This window comes from Camelus ferus, chromosome 13 (genome assembly GCF_009834535.1).
Source record: "Camelus ferus isolate YT-003-E chromosome 13, BCGSAC_Cfer_1.0, whole genome shotgun sequence".
NCBI classification, from domain to species: domain Eukaryota; kingdom Metazoa; phylum Chordata; class Mammalia; order Artiodactyla; family Camelidae; genus Camelus; species Camelus ferus.
This window is the reverse complement of record NC_045708.1, coordinates 55160216-55174262: the sequence shown is the minus strand read 5'-3', so window position 1 is coordinate 55174262 and position 14047 is coordinate 55160216. Positions and strand designations below refer to the sequence as shown.

The following is a 14047-nucleotide window of genomic DNA, read 5'->3' as shown; positions in this document are numbered from 1 at the left end:
GAAGCCCATTTACCACACTAGGCCGTCTACTCTAGTTTCCCTCCCTACCCTCTTGTGGTCCACATTCAAATACATCTTCTTTTCAGTAAAATCACTTACCATATCACTCCCCTACTTAAATGGATCTAAATCTCAGAATAACTTCCAAACCTGTTTTTCTGTGGCCTGCAATGCCGTGTTTTGCATGCCCCCTCTCCTTTTGCTGGCTGAGTTCTAACAAAACTGGCTTTCTTTCTGTATCCCTAACAGACCAAACATGCTCCTGCCTAGTGTCCTTAACAGTAGTTTTTCATTTCTCCTGGAATAATCTTTCCCCTCTGAATTTTCCCACTGCTTATTCCTCATTATTTTTTACATTTGAGATGAAATTGAATTTCCTTTAAAAAATCTTTCTTGTCTACCCAACATAACTGGTAGACTTGGTGTCATTGTTACCTGACTAATTTTCGTCAGAGCACTTATTCCTTGATATTTTCCTGTGATTTTGTTACCTGGCTTCTCCCACTAGATGTTCCATGAGGCTGTGCCTTTCAGAGTGCCTCATCCCCCGTGTCCACAAAAGTGCTTACACATAGCAAACATTCAGTGCTATCTGTGCACTTTTCATGTGTATTCTATTTGTCATCTGATTGCTACGTTTAGCAAAGAAAACATTTTTTTAATTAAATAGAGATTGAAAATATCCATAGAAACTAAATAATTCTCAAACAACTAAAAAAGAAAATAAAATTTAGAGAAAAATTAAGAAAATTAAGAAGCTGGAATCAGTTTGAATAAGAAACTTCATACTTGTGATTCCTGAGTTTAAACTGAATTTTCAAGCTACCAAAATATGAATGGATGGATGGAGGAATGAATAGATAAATGAATTAATAGATGAATAAATCAAAATGATTCTAAGAAGCTAGAAGCTATTAAGTTCTTCATTGAGACCATATGTAATTTTAAGTAGCTGCCATTGGGAGAAATTGGTGTCTGTTACGTTAATAAAACACTGAAATTGAGACTTGAGATCTGAGACTAGATAAATGCTCACAGAATCCTGGACACACTAGGTAAATTATCCAAAAAAGAAAATTAAAATAGAAGAATCATTAACATATCAGAATGAATTATAATCGAAATGAAATAGAAATTAATAATTTAGGAATGAGAAAAAGAGAAAAATGAACCCTAATATGACCACAAGTAGCAATTAAATATCTACATTATTGTGGGCTGTATATAGTCTCTGAAATTTCTATGAGGTTTTGGACATTTCTATTTGTTGATTTATGCTTTGAAGCTTGTGTCATTGGAACTTACCATAAAATTGGGTTCTTTAGAGGTTGAAATTTTAGGAATTACTTGAAGGGACTTACTTATTTAACACTTTAAGGGTCAAAACAGGGATTGAGGAAATATACTAGCATTATTTGCTTAATAGACACTAGCTAAATCAAAGGTGGGGAGCTGTGTTTTGTGGATTAGGCCTAACTCTGTACTTTAAAAAATACTCTATTTTGTTGTGGTAAGAACTCTTAATGTGAGGTCTACCCTCTTAATAAATTTTAAGTATACAGTACAGTACCGTTGACCTCTAGAGCTCATCCATCTTGTTTAACTGAAACTTTGTTTTAGTTGGTTAGTAACTTCGCATTCCCCCTCCCCCAGCTCTTGGCAACAACATTCCACTTTGATTCTGTGACTTTGACTGTAGTAGATACCTCGTATAAATGGAATCATGCAGTATTTGTGTTTCTGTGACTGCCTTATTTCACTTAGCAGTATGTACTCAAGGCTCATGCATGTTGTCCCATATTGCAGAATTTCCTTTTTTTTTTTAAGACTGAGTATTTCTGATTCTGTGTATATGTCACATCTTCTCCATCCATTCATCTGTTGATGGGCATTTATGTTGTTTCCACATTTTGGTTATTGTGAATAATGCTGCACTAATGAACACAGGAGAACTAATATCTCTTCAAGATCCTGATTTCAGTTATTTGTGACAAGTACCCAGAAGTGGGATTGCTGGATCATATGGAGTAGTTCTATTTTGAATTTTTTGAGGAACCTCCATACTGTTTTCCATAGTGGCTGCACCATTTTGCATTGCCAAGAGTGTGCAAGGGTTACAGTTTCTCTGCATCTTTACCAACTTGTCTTTTGATTTTCCTTATTTTGACAATATCCACCATGACAGGTGTGACATAGTATCTCACTGTGGTTTTGACTTACATTTTCTGATGACTAGAGACAAAGAAAAAAATTTTAATATATCTGTTGACCATTTGTAGGTCTTCTTTGGAGAAATGTCTATTCATGTCTTTAGTCCATTAAAAAAAATTGGAATATTCTTTTTTTTTTTGACTATTAAGTTTTAAGAGTTCCTTAATTTATTTTGAAGATTAACCCCTTATCACAGATATGGTTTACAAATATTTTCTCCCATTCCATAGGTTGCCTTTTTACTCTGTTGACTGTTTGCTTTGTTCTGCAGAAGCATTTAAGTGTGATGTAATCACATTTTTCTATTTTTGCTTTTGTTGCCTTTGCTTTTAGTGTCACACCCATGTAATCATTGTCAAGACCAATATCATGAGGTTTCCCCCTGTATTCTAGCAGTTTTACTGTTTCAGTTCTAACATTTAAGTCTTTAATCCATTTTGAGTGATTTTTTGTGTGTATAATATAAGGTTTCATTTTCATTCTATTGCATGTGGAGATCCAGGTTTCCCAACACCATGTGTTGAAGAGACTATTACTTTTCCATTGTATATTCTTGGCACCCTTGTTAAAGATCAGTTGACTGGATTTATTTCTGGCCTCTATTCTATTCTCCATTGGTCTTTTGCCAGTACCTTACTGTTTTAATTACTATAGCTTTGTAATTTATTTTGAAGTCAGAAAATGTGATGCTTCTATCTGTGTTCTTTCTCAAAATAGATTTGGCTATTTTTGGTCTTTTGTGGTTTTATATGAATTATATATATATATTTCTATTTCTGTAAAAAATGCCACTGGGATCTTGATAGGGATTGCATTGAATTTGTAGATTTCTTTGGGTTGTATAGACAGTTTAACAATATTCTGCTGATTCTTGAACATGAGGTATCTTTCTCTGTATTTTTGTCTTCATTTCCTTTCATCAATGTCTTAATATTTTCAATGTGCAGGATCTCTCATCTGCTTGGTTAAATTTATTTCTCAGTATTTCATTGTCTTAATGCTATTATAAATGGGATTCTTTTTATTTATTTTCCACAGAGTTTGTCAGTAGTGTATAGAAATGAAACTGAATTTTGTATGTTGATTTTGTATCTTGCAACTCTACTGGATTTATTAGTTCTAATTGTGTGTGTGTGTGTGTGTGTGTGTGTGTGTGTGTGTGTGTGTTTTGGAGGAATCTTTAGACTTTCCTAGATATTAGATTATATGTTCTGCAAACAGGGAAAATTTTACTTTTTCCTTTCTGATTTTGAATCTTTTATTTCTTTTTCTTGTCTAATTACTCTGGCTAGAACTCCCAGTAATATGTTGAACAGGAATGGCATCTTTGCTTTGTTCCTGGTATTAGAGGGAAAGCTGCGGGAGTTCATTACCACTATATCTGCCTTACAAGATAAAGGCTAAAGGCTAAAAGGCTAACTTCTGCAAATTGAAAGAAAAGAATGCTAACCAGCAACATGATAAACTAACTATATACCTTTAAAATAAGTACTAAAACATTTTAAGACACTAAGTGAGAGACCTATTTTATATCCCTCTGTTATCTAACAGAACAGTATTAAACAACATTTCATCATTTTGTGTATGTATACACTCCTTTTAGCCCTCTGCTTAAGAATCAACAAAAAGAAAGAGAAAACAAAGACACAGAAAAGCTTCTGAGCATATTTGCACCCTGAGTGTTTTTTGTTTTGTTTTTGGTGGGGTGATGTGTTAGATATTAAAGATTTCCTTGCTGGGGAGTTTCTCTTTCTATGTGTGGAGGTCTTCAGGCCATTTTACAACACATTTTGGAACAAAAATTGTTGGCAGGCATGACCTCCAATCATGGTTCCATTATTTTATTCAAAGATTGTTTAGCAGACAGATCCTTTGCTATTTTTTGTAGCAACATTTAAAAAACTAGCATGAATTTTGCATGAGTTTCAGTTTTTCATGTTATTTGCTTAAAAGTTAAAGTTTGTTAAACATCATTTTTTATATGAAGATAGCAGAAATAATCATTAATTTTATGGTGAGTGTCAAAAAGCTGCTTGTCATTTAAAAATTCAACCAAGGGTTTCCAAGAACACTTGTGTTTGTTCCCAGTCTTCAGTCATAATTCTGATACCCTGCTCTTGTCTTTTACATAAAATGGGCAACTAGAAGCTATATTAATACCTTATTTTCTTCAATCTGATGACTGTTCTTTAAATTAATGGCTGAGTAATTGTTATTTCTAAGCCTACAATTCAAGTAACCAATTCTCATATTTTTTTTCTGAAAATTAAAAAAAATTGCTCTACAAAAGAATGTTAAATAGAATTGTATAAATTATTTTCCTATAGTAAGCTTGAGTCAGAGATGCAGTTCCAAAATTGCCTCATGTCACATCTTTCCCTTTCCCTTTGATGGTTTGACAGTTAGTTTGCATTATTTTATGCTAATGCCCTTCATATTCAAAGGTGATGCCCCTTCTAGTATTGCGTGCCTTGTGTATATAGATGGGTGCCCTTCAGCCCTTTTCGTTTGGATTGTATTTATTATCAATTCCCTAATTCACAAAAAGGAATACCATTTTGGGGCCTATTGTTACCGAAAAGTTTTTACTGGATATTAAGTCACTCCAGGTCATATAGAAGCTGTTTATATATCAGATTATCAATCTTCCTCACAGATACGAACTTATATATGAGTTACTTGTGATTATTATTTTTGTCTTGTAATAATACAAGAGAAGCAGGAAAAATGCTACCAATACAAAGCTGTTGTACATGTGGAACTTATCCTTGCTTGTATAGAAGTTTCACTTTGCAACCTCCTAGGTTATTATAGTCACTGTTTTGGCTCTTAATGTTGTCAGGTTATACACAGATGAAGCAAAAAGCTATTAAACAGATAAAATGTAAATAGAAAGGAACAGTAAAAGAAAGAATAAGTTAATGAGATGAGGAAAGAAGTACATATCAGATAATTTAAATTGTTCATCCCTCTGCCATACTTAAGTCTTGTAGTGGGACTCCTGACTTCCTTATAAAACACAAAGTATCTTTGAGAAAAATTAATATATTTAAAAGTAATTTTACATGTATTTTAAAAATTCTAGTTGCAAGTATAAATACTCATATTCAATAAACAGTTGAATTTTTAAAATTGTCTACCAAAAATGCAGAACACTATGTTAACTATAGTAGAGGATACAAAGATTTAAAAGACATATTCCCCTATCCTCCAAAAACAAAGACTTACTGAAAGAGTTAAGATAGACCACTATAGCACAAGCAGAATTCTTCACAAATTGCATGAGCAGATTTTGTCTCACTGCTGTAAGTCAGTGCTTTCTGTCATGGCACAAATCAATAGTAATAAAATTTGTGAAATTGCTGAGCTAAATGAGAGAGTTTGTAATTAGCAGAAACTATATTCCATTTATATTATCTAATTACAGTAATAAAAATAAAATTAAATTATTAGATATCAAATATTGAATTTATATAAAACTTATATATAATATCTTTAAAACTATTCCATTGATGGACTTGAGCTTGAAGTCTATGAGTATAAAATACTTATATCAGATGCAGTAATTTTTAAAATATGTCCACAAATCCTTTGATCCTCTTACCTTCTAAAAGTGTAGGCCTAATTCTCCTCCTTTTGTGGGGTGGACTTAGTGACTTACGTATAATGAATAGAATGTGACAAAGGAGATTATATGTGACTCACAAGTCTCCATCACAAAAGATACTGTATCCTGCTCTGGGCTCTCTCTGTTAGAACACTTGATCTGGGGAAAATCAGCTGCCATATCAGAAGGCCATTTATATGTATACCAAGCAGTTGCTCTGAAAGGCCTTCTGCCAGCAGCCAGTAAGAAGCTGAGATTGTTTGTCAACAGTGATGTGAATGAACAGGAACTGAATCCTCCAACTCCAGTCAAGCCTGGATGCCTGCTACCCTGGCTGACACCTTGACTGTAATATCACTGGAGCACTTGAGCTACAACCACCCAGTTAAGCTACTCTTGCATTTTTAACCCAAAGAAACTGTGAAATAATAAATATTTATTGTTTTAAAACCTGTATTTGTTAGAGTAATTTGTTAGGTAGCAATAGGTAACTAATACACCAAGTTTTAATGAGTATCACTTTTAAGTCTTAATAGTCTCCAGTAATAAGTAACTTAGGCTGAAAAACTGCTAAAAATATAAAACTTTTTATAGTGATTCAGATACTCTCAGTAGTTGAAACATTTGATGCAAGAATTTATTTTCCCATTTCTTTCGTTGACAGATATAAACCTGATTGTGTGTGTGTGTGTGAAAATGTAAATGGACTTCAAATCTAACTTAATTTTTGTATCATTCTATATTTCAAAACTGTGATGAAACTAATTTACAGAAGAGAAGCCATTCTGCTTCTAGGCGGAATAGCCTTAAACATGTCTATCAATCAAAAGATGGATTGAAGTATCTGATGTATGTGTATAGTTGGCCATCCATATTTGTGGGTTCCACATCCACAAATTTCACCAGTTAGAGTGAAGATATTAAAAAAAAATATTCCAGAAAGTTTCAAAAAACGAAACTTGACTTTGCTACTCACAGGCAGCTATTTACATAGCATTTACATTGTATTAGGTATTTTAAGTAATCTACAGATGATTTGAAGTATACGGGATGATGTGCATAGATTATATGCAAGTACCACACCATTTTATGTAAGGGACTTGAGCATCTGTGGATTTTAGTATGCACAGGTGGTCCTGGACCCGATTTCCTGTGGATATGGAAGGATGACTATAGTCTGAATTTGGAAGCCTCCACCCCTCAGCACGATCTGTGTCTACTCGGGCCTCTCATTCTGGCTTGTAGCTGCCAACCATCTTTCTCTGTGCTCACGTGGCCTTTTTTAGTGTGTGTGCAAGGAAGGATGGAGAAAGCGATTTCTTTTATGTCTCTCTTTTAAGGACATTACTCCTGTTAGATCAGGAACATTTTATTTGTTTTCTGCTCTGTTTTGTGTCTGTTCTCAGTTTTTGTTTCTCTGTTTCTTTTTTCCTATTTTTTTCTTAATTATTCAAATACTTTTTATAATCTATTTTGTCTGTGGATTTTTAGTCAAACCTCTTTACATTATATAATTATTTTCTCCTGAGATTATAATATAAATCTTTAATTTTGCACAATCTGCTTAATATTTTCCCACTTCACAGAGGATACAGAAAACAGAAGCCTAAATGGCATGTATTGTGGTGTGAGTTCTGAATTGTATGTAAAGTGCTATCTTTCGTGGTGTAATTTTTATTCATATTATGTGTTTTGGTTTATGTTGTTGGCTTTGTGAATGTTGTGCTGTAATTCTCTGGATTCTTTTGTAGGAGTGTTGATATTTTTGTCCTAACGCACCATTAAAATATACTTTCTTTTGTTCATCCTCCAGAGTCCTCAAGCTTTTTTTTTTTGCCAGATATTAGCCAGATTTTAAGATCTTACCCTAGCATATTGACAATTTCTTCAGTGTCTTTATCTGAAAATGGGGTTAAAAATAGTATAGTATTTACTTTGTAAGATTGTTGAGAGGACTAAATGAGATAATTTGTTTAAAGTACTCAGAACAAATTGACATATAGCAAATATTTAGTAAATATTAGCTGTGTTGTTATGATTAGTGGTCAATAATATCTATCTTATAAAATCATCAATATTAAAGTAAATGGTAAATACATATATACTCCAGTAGCTACCACATGGTAAGGGCTCAATAAATGACAGCATTTGTGTTATTCAAGATGAATAATCTTTTTATAGGTGTTGATGCAAATGAGGCCTTTCAAACAAATGGGAACAGCATGAGCCAAAGATAAGAGGTAGAAGTGTATGAGTCCTGTTTGGAAGTTGTAACTATTTTAAGTATAGGATTCTTAAAGGGAATAATGGGAGTGTGGGGAATACAGGGAGGAAACTGAGGGAGCAAATAATGAGGAGAAAGTCCAAGTTTATTATCAGCAGCCCAGCATCCACACTGGAGAGTGTCCTTGAATTGGCTTAGCTCTTTCTAGAAAATATATTCTGTAGACACATATTTACTGAAAGACTGTCATGCACCAGACATTCTTTAAATTGCTTAGTATGAGTGATGACTAAAATAGGCAGAGTTTCAACTTTCATAGAGCCTTGGGGATCTCTTAACCTAAGTTTTAACAAAAGCATTTATTATAAATCTACCAAGTCTTGGGCATTGTACTAAGACCTTTATTTCACTTAGAACAATGCAGACAGTTCAGTGTTTCTCTCCCACTTCTTGTCTATTATTGGGCAGTGTCCCTAAAGCCCAGATGGCCATATAATTTACAAACTGGGTCACTTCTGAGACTGTTAATGCTTACTGTTAATAAAACTTATCAGGACAATGGGCATAAACTGGGACTTTCCATGGCAAACCAAAGTATGTACATAACTCGTTCCCTTTACATAATAGTGATTTCTTTAGAGACTTACATGTCAAAAGGCTATTGCCACAGATTTTTTTTTCTTAATGTTTGGCTTACCTATTGTGGACATAATAAACATTGATTCCCCAAGATTCCCTCCTTAGTTCTCTTGTCTTTTCTTAACTATACTAATAATTATTCCTAAAATTCTGTGCTGTTGGCTTCAAAGTGTTTATCTCCAGATTTGCCGTCTCTTTCAATATTTAGATTCTGCTCATGTATGTCCCTGCTTACTGGACATTTCTAGCCACTAACTGCTGATACCAGCTGCTGACTTTATATTTTATAAAACCAAATTTCACATATTGTTCTTTTTTCACATCTGCATCTTTGATTATGAAATTCTTTTCTTTTTCCAGAGAGTGCCTTGTTTCCTGTTCTTTTAGCCACACATTTCTTAAATTCATTACATTTTCTCACATAACCAAAACATGGGCCTTATAATGATACAGATACGAAAACAACATCCCTCCTTAAGAATAAACCCAGTTGTTAACCTTCCCCAGAACTTGCTGACAATCATCTACCTGAGCCAGATGGGCTGAAATATCTTTCTTCTATGATTCTAAGGTTCTCTATGTATACTTCTATTGTAACATTTGCCATAGTATTTTAAGGATATCTGCATTACCCATTTGCTTTCCCTACTAGACTTACAATATCTTTCTTTAGACCATAGGATTCTTGAGAGGCAGCACTATTTTTATTTTTTGAAGACCCTGGTTCATTGTAGATACCCACATATTTATTCAACTAAGTCAAATTGAACTTTCCCTTATTAAACTGTGACCAAAGGAGCTGACCTTATTTTCGTCATTTATATATAGTTTTGTCACTCAAAAATTGTGCCTGGAAATTACGCAGCAAATCATTTATATCTTGGCTGTAGCATCATAAATGCAGTTAGAAGTAGTTGGAAAATTGTATTGGGTAAGTAAACAACTATAAAAGCATGCAAGGCTTTGTAGACTACGGCAAGGAATTTGAATTTTATCATGAGGACATACATAAGCTGTAGATCTTTATAAGACACAGTTTTAAGAGATTACTTTGGCTTGATCACTTGTGTCTTGGCAAATGCAGAGACTACTTAAAGATACATTGCAAATAATCAAAGTAAGAGTTGACAGAAGCCTGAAGTAGAGGGATAGCAGGGAAATGGAGGAAAAAATCAGTTAATTTGAGCTTCATTTTTGAGGTAAAATGTACAGGACTACTTGGTAAAATTGACACAGTAAGACTAAGTTATTGGGGGTTATTTGTTAAAATAGGGAGGGCTGATTTTAGAGGGGATTGATTACTGGTAGCAAATAAGATCTTGGTTTTGAATTTGCCAAGTTTGAAAATATATAAGACTTCAAAGTGGAAATGATAAATATGAGAGTTATTATCATAGAGATTGATATTTAAAGCTGTGAGCATGATTCATTTAAGAAGAGAAAGTAGAGAGAGGGGGGTAGAAGGGACCTGGTATCAAGTCCTCAACAACTAAGAGATTTGGTGAAAAGAAAGAGCCTGCAAGTGAAACTACAAAGAAGCAATCAGAAAGCTGGAAGGAAAATCAGGAGAGCTTTAGACAATGTAGGGAAAAAAGAGATATCTTCAGGATATCATGGGAGATTTAGAGAATCTGAAAATCAGAAAAAAAAAAAAAAAGAAAAGATTTCCAGCAGAAATAATCAGGTGTGTTAAATGCCATTGAGAGTTCAAGAAAGATTAAAACAGAAAAAAAGTGTCCTTTGTATTTATCACCACAGAAGCTTTTGGTAGGGACAGTTTCAGCAATTGGGGGGAACAGTATAGTTGAAATCTATATCTAAGTGAAAGATTGATAGAAAATAGAAAAATTAATAGACAGTGAAGAAAAGGGCATAGTACAGGGAGACAACTCTGTCAATAGCTTTTACTCTAAAATTGAACAGGAAAAATGAAATGGTAGCTAGAGAGCATTGAGGGTCAAGGGAATGTTGTGGTGCCTGCACTGGTGGTGGGAGAGGTAGTTATGGTGGTTTAAACATGGCTGTGAATGATTCACTAAAGAGTGGATGATAAAGGAGAAAGTTAAGATAATTGCAGAAGCAAAGCTAAAGGGAGATGGGGCCAAAGCACATGTGAAGAATTTGGCTTCTGCTGAAAGAAAGGATGCTTCCTTCATTGTGTCAGGGTAGAATAAGATGTATGAACATACAAACAATTTTATAAATTTGGTTACGGAAATATGAGAGCTCTTCCGTCACTTGGCTTCTATTTTTACTGTAATGAATGAGATGAATTGTAAAGTCTTTAAACAAAATATGCATACAAAGAAGGCTTTTCTGTGTGTTCTGTGATATACTTTCCAGTGGATGCTGAGGAGTGTGATCAAAGTTCTTTGCCGTGCTTTCCCCACTTACCACTAAATGATGTGGCTATTTGAGCACTAGGCCATTGACAGAATTAAAGAGATAAGATAAATTCCTTGTTTTCCATATCAAATATAATGAAAAAATAATAAATAACATATCATTCTTACTCTTTGTCAAGCAGTGTTTTAATAATTACATATTGTGTAACTTGTCAGTCTTTTTGCATTTCATTAACTCATTTAATCCTGTCAGAATGCGTAAGTTGGGTATTATTGTATCTATCCACAGTGATCAGACTAAAGCCCAGACAATTAAGTAACTTGCCTAGACCACACAGCAAGTGGGAGAACCAGGTTCAGATCCAGCCAAGTCGTCTCCAGATGTTAGGCTTTCGCCACTGCACAAGAGTTACTGATCTTGAGCAACAGATTCACCCTTCCATTCATCTGCTCATCCATCCGACTAATATACACATTGGCATTTACTATTTAGTTAAGTCCTCTGCCCCACTTAAAAACAAACAAACAAAAACTCTACTCTCTGCAAATTGCTGGGAATGGAGGATCAACAACAGCAACAGCATGATCCCTACTGCTAAGGAGATGATACCTAGTTTGCTCTTATAGCTAAGAATTACTACATGGAGCTTTACTATAAACGGAGCGTGGTAAATTCTATACAGGAGGGACTGGTATGAGGATTTTGAAAATATATTAACTCTTGCTTAAAGAATAAAGAGAGATGACAAGTGAAAAGACCTTGAAAAATGGATAGAATTTGAATATATGTAGCTAGGGAAAAGAACATCCTTGGCAAAATGTAAAATAACATAAGCAAAGGCCCAAAGATGGAAAGATGTAGCGCGTGTATGGGGGTGGAAATGAAGCTTTTTTCCTATACTATAGGATCCTAGGCTTAGAGGTGAAGAACCGTGAATGTTTTGTTTTCCTTTGTTTCAGTGGAAGGCATGACATGATTAGAATCCTAACTTAGAAAGATGAATTGTATAGCAGTGAGTGATATCTAAGCAAAATAGGAAACTGGGAAGTTTTAAAAAAAAAATGCTAAAGGAATTATGTTCAGCCAACCACTGAGAGCAATGTCAATCATCAGCCACAAAGTAATTATGTTTAGTACATACAATAAAGTACAGCTTCTGTCTTATAAGAGCTTCCAGTTTCAAACAAAGAGGCAAGACTTACTTATATTACACTGTTAAGGAGCAGACGTATGTATACTGGTAACTGTGATACTGTGATTTGTAACAGGAAAAATATACTTGGTCTTAGCCCCCAGTTCTGACATAGAGCTCATAACTTCCTAAATGGTGGGAGCAGAGCAGCAAAGATGTCTTTTGTTATGTTAGTGAGGTGACTTTTTGACCACACCTAAGGAGCTGGTTTCCAGGTGAACCAACCAGGTGATTAGAGAGTTGGAACTTTTAATCACATGCATGTCCTCCGGGGAAGGAAGAGGAGCTGGACATTGAGTTTAGTTGTCAATGGCCAGTTATTTCATCAGTTGTGTTTATGTAATGAAGCCTCCATAAAAACCCCAAAGGACTGGGCTCAGAGAGCTTCCGTGTTTGTGAACATATGGAGATCCTGGGAAAGTAGTGTGTTTAGAGAGAGAACATGAAAGCTTCTCCCTCTTCCCAAACCCTTGCCCTGTGCATCTCTTTCCTCTTGTTCCTGAGTTACATCCTTTTATAAAAACCAGTAATACAGTAAGTAAAATGCTTCTCTGAGTTCTGTGAGCTGCTACTCTAGCAAATTAATTGAAACCAAAGAGGGGTTCAGTGGAACTTCCAATCTACTGCCGGTTGGTCAGAAGCACATGTGATAAGATGGACTTACAACTGGTCTCAGAACAGGAAGAGGGCGGCAGCCTGGTAGGACTCAGCTCTTAACCAGTGGGACCTGATCCTATCTTCAGATGGATAGTGTAAGAATTAAACTGAATTGTAGGACACCCAGCTGGTGTCAGAGCATTGCTTGGTGGTATGGGGAAACTCCACTCCACACAAATCAGAATCAGTGACCAGAAACTTTAGGAACTTTTTAGAGTTTTGTTTTCTATCCCTGATCTTTTATTCTTGGCCAGCTTTCCCATGTCAAGGTTTATACGAAAAGTCAAATTTACCCAAAAGAGTACTTTTTCTAAAAGATAGTTTTCCTATGTCACACCCTGCCTCCTCTAGACTTGAAACTCTGGCTTTTGTCCCTCTGAGTCTCTAGTGCCTTGCTTTGGACTCAACCTCTTCATACTTATTTCTGGACACTTTGGCTTTGTATCCTAGTGGATTACCCTTTCACTTGCTAGCCTTGGCTTTCTACTTAGCTCTAGACTCTGCTTCCTTTTCTAACGTTAATATTCCTGCAGCCTCTGGTGGAAATCCTGCCTTTATACTTCTTTCCTACTGCCAGACTAGGCCACAGGCCCTGCCCTTCTTCATGGCCACCTTACCTTCCAGAAATGGTATCATCAGATTTGGCATTTGATATAAAAAGACTTTAAGAGGATCTTCTATTAGAAAATATAAAATCTTCGTAGACTAGAGTTAGCAGGGATACAATTTTATTTTATTTTATTTTTTTTCTTTTTTGGGGGAGGTAATTAGGTTTATGTATTTATTTATTTATATGGAGGTACTAGAAATTGAACCCAGGACCTTGTACATGCTAAGCAAGCACTCTACCATGGAACTATACCCCTCAGAGGTACAATTTTAATTGAGAAAGGGAATCAATCAAACATGGGAAACATCTTATATGAAGATTAATAAGCGTATTTTTTAACCTGTTTTTTGCAACCTGATCCTAAACTCATCAACAGGTTTGTAAGAAACTAAATAATGAACAATAATGTGATTCAAGTTATTATATTAGTTAAGTTGGCCCTGACAACAAATAGACCCATATATATATAAATATATATAAAAATTAAGCATAAATGCCATTTATTTCTGGCTTCCATAAGAGTCCAAGTTGGATAATCCTGGTCAGTGAGCACTTTTTCAA

General features: G+C 34.8%; 1 protein-coding gene across 1 annotated transcript in view; it reads left to right on the top strand.

The window, feature by feature from the left end:
• LRRIQ3 (leucine rich repeats and IQ motif containing 3) overlaps positions 1-14047 on the top strand; it is a 131453-nt gene that overhangs the window by 109446 nt on the left and 7960 nt on the right. The gene's annotated exons all lie outside the window — the stretch shown is intronic.